Below are 9,405 nucleotides of genomic sequence, written 5' to 3'. Positions count from 1 at the left end.
TCTGCTCCAAAGAGGAAGTCTGGGGTTTTGATATTGCAGATCTTCGGCCAGCTACTGATTATCTGGAAATTGTTGGCAACCATCTACAGTTCTGCTATTTTGCCACATGTAGTTCGGCTTGATGCTGCCATTCACCACAATTCACGGGCTGCATATAGCTTCTCTTTGGTTTACAACATGCTCCAATTAACCATAGTGACCCCAATTTCTGTCTCATGTCGTCCCTTGACAAGCATACCCAAAACATCGACCATGGGACAAATATAAAGCCAAGTGCAGAGCTGTGAGAGGTATTGGTCACAATACACTAGATACTACACTCATGTTTGGCTGAACTATGTGGAATGACTAATTTGGAAATAAAGCTTTCAATTCTCTTGTATTGCATGGATCAGCACAACTTCTTATTAGCTAATCTGATGTTTTGATTCTGGTCTTCAGTATATTTTAGTGCCAATGCACAGAGACAAATTCTTTAATTGAATACACTTGAGAGACAGGTTCTTTAAGCCATCTCTGACATTATTGCCGTTTTGCAGACAGGAACACTGAGCCGTGGGTTTAGGTAATACGCCCAAAGATGCACAACCAGCAGGTCAGTCTCCATAGTCCCTTGTTGGCATCCTCTTCTTTTATACTTTGGTTCATTCGTGTATTAAACATGCAGTTCCTTTTCTTGCTGGACACAGGGAAAGTAGGAATGTCTGAGCCCCTGCCCCGGTTATCTAAGGGGAAGATAAGGTTCAAACAATTGCAATCTGGGTGATAAGAGCCGGGCAAGGCAAACAGCTGCCCAGGCACTAGGTCAGGTGTCTGAATAAGCACTGCTGCTCAGAGGGTTTGCTTGTTTATTTTTAAATGTTTATTTATTTTTATCTACTTAAAGGAGAGAGAGAGAGAGAAAGATAGCTGCTATGTGCTGGTTCACTCATTCACTCCAAAAATGCCCACAAAATCCAGGGCCAGACTCCAACAGGGTCTGGTGTCCTGGAGGACCAGGGTAGATGTGGGAAGGACTAGGCTGAGCCATGTGTGAGCTGTATGTGGGTATGGACGAGCTGTGGCTGGGCTGAAACATCCAACAGCAAGAACCAGTTTGGGTTGAAGGCCAATCAGGAAAAGCCACTGTTCCTGCTAGGACAGGAGGTGAACTGAGTAGTGCTGGCTCATGGACCCACTGGTATGTGCAAAATCTGGCATGGGGAGGGGTCCTGATGGAGGAGCCTGGGCAACTCCTCTGGCAGGACACAGACCCAGCAGGTAAGCGCATGAAGCATGATAGGAAACAGTCCAGAACAGACCATGGAAAGCTTCCCACTGGCATACATGTGGCATGGGTCAGGGGCAATCCAGGCTGACTCAGTTCACATCATCCACTGGCAAATTCGAGCACCGGAACAGAGTGTGGGTCGAGTCAAGGTTGGTCGCGACAAAAACTAGTGCACATTACAGAATGCCAAGGTGAGGTGACCTGTACCGGATGTGACCGCAGTGCCCAACAGCACATGTGAGAACCAAGAAGGGAGGGGGTGGAGCTGGCAGGGGGAGTAAGCGGGGGTTCCCTTGCTGGACAGCTACTCCCACTGGAGAGCGTGAGCTGGGATGGGTGTAGACCAGACTAGGCAAAGCTACAACACCTGTGTACCTCATGTGGACTAGATCAGGAAAAAGCCGGACTGGGCTGATTAATCCTACTGGTGCAAACAAAATTAGAGTGGGTGAGGGTTGTTTGGGCTTAGCCACAGCATCAGCTGGTAGAAGCTGGCACTGGGGGCTAATTCTGTCAAGTCAAACCACAGAACCACCTGGAGAATGCATAATCTGGGAGTGGGAGTGGTCTGGGAGGGAAATAGTGGGTTCCTCTCTCTTGGGTTACCACTAGGAATGGGGGGGGGTGGTTAGACAGAGAGACACTCAACATCCATGAAGGCTGGATAGTTGAGCTGGTTAGATGGAACAAAACTTTAATACCCAGTGACATGTATGAGAGCCGAATGGGGTGTGGGACAGACTGGACTACTGCTACACATACTGGCAAACCAGGGCAGGGGGCTGGCCAGGTGGGGGCTATTGTGGTTCGTTCCCACTAGGCTGCAGCTCCCACTGGTTTATGCGAGGGCCGAGTGTGTGCTGGGCAGAACCAAGCTAGACTGCAACACCCATTGGTTCCAGTGGAAGACAGTGCTGGAAGCAGAGCCGGCCCAGCAAATGCAACCATCAGCTGATCAGGGCGATGGACTTTGCTGGACCCTGTACTTGCTAGTGCATACAAAAATCTGGTCTGGGAATACTTCAAAGTTTCTTTGGGGATCTCCCCAGTTGAACTGCCAGACTCAGAACCCTAAGGATGAAGAGACAGAGGACAGAACAAGTAAATCAACCACCTAAGCTATATGTTGGCAGTGAAAAACTGGGTAAATGGAGACTTTGTGATGGACTATGTCAATCAGTGGATTCTTTAACGACCTCATCGTGCTTGGAGTGGCGAGACTGGCAACGATTCATAACTTGTGAACTATCAAAACCACTTGAGCAAGACCCTCGGAGCATGCCCCACATCTGGGACCTGGGGTGGGTGGGAGACTGGGTGGGTTCTCCCTTAAAATCCTCCTTTACCTCAGATACATGAAGAAAACAATATGGAACTAATAGTCTTACTCATTTTCCTGTAGCCCTTGAACCTTTTTACCCTAATTAACTATGTAAAGATTGTCAAAAATATAACTTTAAAAAATGGAAAAAAAAAATCCAGTGCCAGACCACAATGAAACCAGGAGCTGGGAACTCCATCTGGTTCTTCTGTATAGGTGCTATGGAAGCTGTTGACCTTGCAGATACATCAGCAGGAAGCTGGGTGGCAAGTGAAAGTGCTAGGACTCGAAACCTGCACTCCAATACGAGCCCTCATTGTCCCAAGCAACACACTGTACCACAATGTCCAGCCAGTGCTAGAATTCACATTTGTGATCTATGTGATTGTGGGCAAAGCCTTTCCAGGGACTGGGGTTGTGGCTGCTCTGCTTCCAGTCCAGCTCCCTAATGCACCTGGGGAGACACTGAGGCTAACCTGGGTCCTGCTACCCATCAGGGAGACTCAGCTGGAGTTTCAGGGTTCAGATGTGGGTTCCTGGGCCACATCTGGCTGTTGGCAGCCACTAGGGATGACCTAGATGATCTCTGTTTCTGTCACTTTGCCTTTCAAATAAATAAGTCCTCAAAAAAAAATACTCCCAGAGTTTCTGTGGAAATTAACTGAAATGTTGTATTCAGTCATTCAAAAAATACATACTGGGCCTGGCGTGGTAACCTAGCAGCTAAAGTCCCCGCCTTGCATGTGCCAGGATCTCATATGGGCACTGGTTCTAATCCTGGCAGGCCTGCTTCCCATCCAACTCCCTTCGTGTGGCCTGGGAAGGCAGTGGAGGACAGCCCAAAGGCCTTGGGACTCTGCACCCATGTGGGAGATCCGGTAGAGCTCCTGGCTTCAGATTGGCTACGCTCTAGCCATCATGACCACCAGGGGAGTGAATCAACAGAGGATGGAAGATCTTCCTGTCTCTCCTCTCTGTATTTCTGACTTTCCAACAAATGTAAAATAAGTCTTTAAAAAATACATACTGTTCCTATTCCTGGGATTGCAAGGAAATTAAGTTTAAAAAGGATTTTTCATTGAACCATAATATGCACATAACAAAGAACAAAAATTGGAAATTTACATGGCTCCATGAATTTCACAGACTGCATTTATCTGTGGTCTGGCACCCTGGCAAGGCAAAACCATCCCCAGTAGGCAAGCGAGCAGAAGCTGGCAAGAGAGGCACTCGCCACACACACACACACACACCCCTAAGGGGGATGGTGCCAGAAACTTTCATCATTGGGATAAGTCATATTTATGATTTTTTTAATTACTTATTTATTTTTTATTTGAAAGAGAGGCAGAGAGACATTTTCCACACACCAGAGCTCACTCCTTAAAAGTCCCCAAAGTCAGGGGCCAAGGACCAGGAGCCAGAAGCTCAATGCAGACTTCCACATGAGTTGCAGGGACTCAGCATTTAGACCATCTGCTGCTGCCTTCCAGTGTGCACATCAGCAGGAAGCTAGAATCGGAGCTGGGTCTTGGACCCAGGAACTTTGTTATGGAAGGTACATATTTTAATCACTGTACCAAATGCCCACTTCAAATAATATCTTCGATGCAACATTTTGAAAAACTAAAGCCAAATTCATGATGACAAAATACCAAAAAGTTGAAGTGAAGACAGGATTAGTTCAGCTTGTGGTGTTGACTCATATTAAAGCTTGGGGCAAAAGGAAAACATCAGGACTACTGCTCAGGTCTGCACCTGCCCGTGCTGATGCCAGCTGCCTTGGGAGTCACAACTCTACCTTCCAAGGGCAACTCTTCCCCAGAACTCCAGTCCCATGGATGAGTTCTGTTCTTCCTCATTTGACGTACAGGCAATCGCATGCCTTTGCAGAAGCTGCTGTTGCTCCACAGATGCCCACGAAATGTAGCCACACTGCTTCACGCTAGGGGAAAGTGTGCAAAAGAGGCAGGAATATGCCAAGTCCTCCATGCATCTTGGAGAGACCAGTTTGGTGGCAGCAGGGAGGATGCAGAAGTGAGCATTGGCTCTGGCTAGCGCTGATGAAGGCACGTGCAAACAGATAGAAGGGTTGGTGTTCATTTCAGAACACCAGAGTCCACTGGAGATTCAAAACGAGGGAGAGAAAGAAGAGCCAGGAAGCTGCCAGATCTCTGGCTAGGACAACTTGGTTGGAAGAAGAGTGGGGCCGGGAGGGAGAGGCGGGGGAGGGACAACAGAGACAATGGTGATGAGTTCAGTTTAAGCTTGGCCAGGATAAGGGACCTATGGGACATCCCAAGAACTGTCCTAGCAGGCAAGCCTGGTGCGCAGGAGAGGGCTGAACAGCACCAAGTTCCTTGGGTATCTCCTAGCATCAGCGAGCAGCTAACGGGATCCATGAGAGCGCTTGCAGGGGCCATGGTGGTGGCACAACAGGCTACAGAAGGTGGGCTAAAAAGTTTTCTTTCTGGTTGCAGGTGTGCAAATCAGAATGAACCTATTCAACACAGAAAGTTGCTAGCATGGAGTTCCTCACTGCAGATCACCTACGGGCTGGGAGGACCCGAATTGCAAAACAATGTAGATTAGGGGTTTCTTCCACCCCAGCCCCTGCTGGCTCCCCTTGCATCAGCTCCTGCTAACTCAGCAAAGCCTCTGCTTCAGACTCCCAGGGACGCTTGCCTTTAAAGGCAAGAGTCTTTTCCAGGCTTGTCTTACTCACTTTAGAATCTTGAGCTCAAGGACCCGCCTCCACCCCGCCCCGCCCACGTGCGTGCGCTCAGGCACGCACCCGGAGGCGCCAGCATCAGCTTGTGCACCTGGCACCTCCTCGCTGGTCCCAGGGAGCTCTTTGCCTCCGACTGGCTGGGGCTGGAACTGCTTGGAACCGGACCCAGAAAAGCCTGCGTTCCTTCCAGGGCTGAAGGCAGCCTTCAGGGAACAAAGCTGCCAGTGTGGGCGCAGACTGGGAAGGGGGACACCAACTTATTCCAAACCCAATACTGGGGCTCCATGCTGGAGCCTACTCATACTCCCTTTAGAACCTCACGAATGGCGAGCTGTGAGCAGTGGGGATTTCTTCGGGCTCCTCCCTTGCTCAAAATCTCTTGATGGCTCCCTACTGCCTACTGAAAAATTCCTAGTCCCTGTAGGGGGCATTGGGGGAGGGGTCTTTATGATCTCACCTCTTCAGGAACTTTCCCAGATCCCCTCATCTTCCACTTCTCTCCTTCTTCTTGGCCCCTATGTGGAAGGACCTGGCCAGCCCTCTGGCTTTGCCTGCACCTTCATGCCTGCCCCACCCCCAGGCATGGACTTGTGCTCATGACAGCCTTCTGAGCCCAAACACTACTTCCTCAGGCTTCCTCTGGGTGCTCCCTCCACAGCTGGAGTTAAACTCTGCTCCTAGGACTTAGTCACCAAAATTGTAACTTGTCCACCTTAAAACCGCTGGCCTGGGGCCAGTGGTTTCTGACGAACTGCCCCTCAACAGTAGCCTCTGGGTCCATAAAATATGTGCAGAGAAAGAACACCTAAAAGTAAAGTTTCCTGCACGTGATGGGGTCTGTGTTGGGCAGGTGGGGAGGGTGGGGCTGCGCGAAGGCAAAACTGTTCTACTTGTTGCTTGGCTTTGTCCCCCGGGCTGTCTCTGCTATGGATGGGGGTTTGACTGCATAAGAATTAGTTTACTTGCACAGACATGCAGTCTTCCTAGGGCCGACCCAACAGGGGACTGTTTCACCTTCTTCATGGATATGGATGGGGAGGCTCAACCAAGAGAGGGCTGCTCAGGGATGCTTGGCAAGTAAATAGCTCAGGAGTCTGAATGTGGTGTCCCACGTGCGGTCTCAGTGGTCCAGAGATTCTTTGGTCACTCATCCCTCACCCTGACTGTGGGCTCAGCAAGTACATCCCCCTGTGAGAGCATAGCTTCCCCTGATCCACCTACCGAGCAGACTCAGCCTCTCAAACCTGGCTCAGCAAAATCTCCTCTTCCAGAAGCTCTCCCTACTCTCTCTTCTTCCCCGTGGAACAAAGCCTTTTCCTGTACACATCCTTTTGAATAAGTGAGAGAGGATTTTCTGTGTGTTCACCAGCCAAATGCCTACAGCAACAGGGGCTAGGGCAGGCCAAAGCCAGGAGACAGGAAATCTATCTGGGTTTCCATATGGCTTTCAAATGCTGCCTCCCAGGTGGATTGGTAGGAAGCCAGATCTGAAGTGTGGAGTAGCTGGGACGGGAGCCTGGGATGCAGTGTCCCAAGCAGTGGCCTACCCTGCAGAGCCACAACACTGCTCCTGTACACATTGTTATCCCCATAGCCTGTCCTGGGTACGGTCCTCTCCCCCTATCTCTCCTGCTCCTCTCTGGTTTAAGGACTCTACAAGGTCGGCAGTAGGTGTTCATACCCCTGTCTCTGGGGAAGTGACAGTACCAAGCCCACCTTAGCAAGTGTAGGGCAAACGCATAGCTGGGAAGAGACAGCTCATGGAATGTGAGGGAGCCAGGAGCCATAGGACAGCAGGCAAAGGGCAAAGCCGAAAGGTCTTACAGAGAGAGACAGCAGGTGTCCCAACCGACTGGAGTGGAAGGAAAGCCGGGGACAGAAGAACCGCTTCCTTATTCCTTCATTCCTTTACCCCTTTATTCACTCACCCACTAGGCATCTCAGTTGGGGGAGCGCTTCTCCGGGTGCTCAAGGACTGGGAAAGACCAGGGACAAGGAACAAAACACAACAAAGGGAAGAAGAGACAGATCCCAGCTTGGAGGATCTGGGAGCATTTCCTGGGGGAGGATCCAGGCCTAGGGCGTTGGTCGGCAGGCTGAGATGATGGTGGGGCTTCCCAGGGGAAAGCTGTGGCTGTGAGGTGCCGTCGGGTGATATGTGGCTGAGTTGTCAGCTGAAGAATGGCCGAGACAGACAGCCTCACTCCCTGCCAAACAAGGCAGACATAGGAGTTGGAGAACAAAAGCATCCGGAGCTGGAGGAGGTGAGAGGGCAGGGGAAGGAGGGCAGCTGTGGTGGCATGGAGGGTCAGGGGAGCTAGACTGGGTGGCTTTGGTATATCAGTGCAGAGTGAGACGAGTAACTCCAAGTTTCCCAGGTGAAACACCCAGAGGCCACAGAAATCAGAGCTGCAAGCAGGGATATCCAGAAAGGGCAAGGTTCCCCAGCAGAAACCCATGCCAGCACCAGACACGCTGCCCAGTGGATGCAGGGGGGTCATGTGGTTAGTTCAGGCTCCTTGTTTCCAATAGACTGCAAGTCACCCCCACAACGATCCCCTCCATGGGGAAGAGGACTCTTGGCCCACTTCAGGGCTCTAGCTAGACACATGCACCGCAGGCCAAGGCTGTGTGTGTGTGTGTGTGTGTGTGTGTGTGTCTCCTTCCTTTAAGGCACGGGGGCAACAAGGTGACCTCAGACGTCAACAGGACTTGGTGGTGTCAGCCCGGGCTAAGCTGCTGGTGAGCCCATCTGTAACTTTTGCACATGGGATTTGATGTGTAAGAAAACAGACTTGGGCCCGGCAGTGTGGCCTAGCAGCTAAAGTCCTCGCCTTGAACTCCCCAGGATCCCATATGGGCGCTGGTTCTAATCCCGGCGGCCCCGCTTCCCAACCAGCTCCCTGCTTCTGGCCTGGGAAAGCAGTCGAAGACGGCCCAAAGCTTTAGGACCCTGCACCCATGTGGGAGACCCGGAGAAGGTTCCTGGTTTCCGGTTTCGGATTGGCGCAGTACTGGCTGTTGTGGCTCACTTGAGGAGTGAGTCATCAAATGGAAGATCTACCTCTCTGCCTTTCCTCCTCTCTGTATATCTGACTTTGTAATAAAAATGAATAAATCTTAAAAAAAAAAAAAAAAGAAAAGAAAACAGACTCAAAGGGCCAGGAGCTTGCCTGGGACCCTACTAGAGCTGGTTACATATAGGGACCTCAGAAACAGAATGGGAAATGCATACTACCAAAGGAAAAAAAAAGGCTATGAATGGATTGTGAGATCTTTTACACCCAAGTAAGCTTACCTTTTAATTCCATGTTCTACAAACTTCTGTAAAAGTGCCTGCCTGCAGCTGAGCTGGTTGAAGCCCATGCCTTCCTGTGCCCTTAACCACTCCGTTAAGCTGGACCGGTCACTCGAGATCCATCTGAACTGTCCAGAGGGGGAAAGGAACAAGCGTTGATTCTGCAGCCCAGGTAAGAAGTGGCTGTGCATTTGCAGGCGAGGGCTAGGGTGCAGACTTGGGGGGTGGGGTGGCTAGAAGAGCGAGTCCAGTTCTGGACCCACTTCAGTGCCGCTGCCCAAGTATCAGTCATCCGCGCGTGCGGTTTTACTATTAACTCCCTCAATCTTCCTAAAGACCCCAGGAGCTGCCACCGCCGAGTATTCCCTATTTACCGAAGTAGTTCAGCCTCAAGCGCCCTGCGGGCTGAAGCGCCCTCCCGGGCCGCTCCGGATTAGACTGCCTCACAGCCGGGTACCAGCTGCCACCATCTTGCTGGAGGAGGCGGCCGAGGCTCAGAGAGGTGCGCGCACTTGCCCAGGGTCACACAGCGAGGGCCCCACCCTCACCCCCACTCGGGGGCCTCGGACGCATCGGGCAGCCGCGCAGCCCGAGCGAGGCCCCGGCCGGCGGTCCTCCACTCCGTCCCGAGCGCCCCCTCCCCGCCGCGCCCCGCCCCGGACGTGTGGGCCCCAGGCCCCGCCCCGAGCTCGGCCCACACCCCCCGACACACCGGCGGCGTCAACCAATGGCTGGGGTCCTATAAACGCTACGGGTCCGCGCGCTCTCGGCCAGGAGGCTAGAGG

The sequence above is a fragment of the Ochotona curzoniae genome, unplaced genomic scaffold (genome assembly GCF_017591425.1).
Source record: "Ochotona curzoniae isolate NIBS_2020 unplaced genomic scaffold, NIBS_Ocur_1.0 contig_2404, whole genome shotgun sequence".
Classification (NCBI taxonomy): Eukaryota; Metazoa; Chordata; class Mammalia; order Lagomorpha; family Ochotonidae; genus Ochotona; species Ochotona curzoniae.
Note: the sequence above shows the minus strand (reverse complement) of the source record.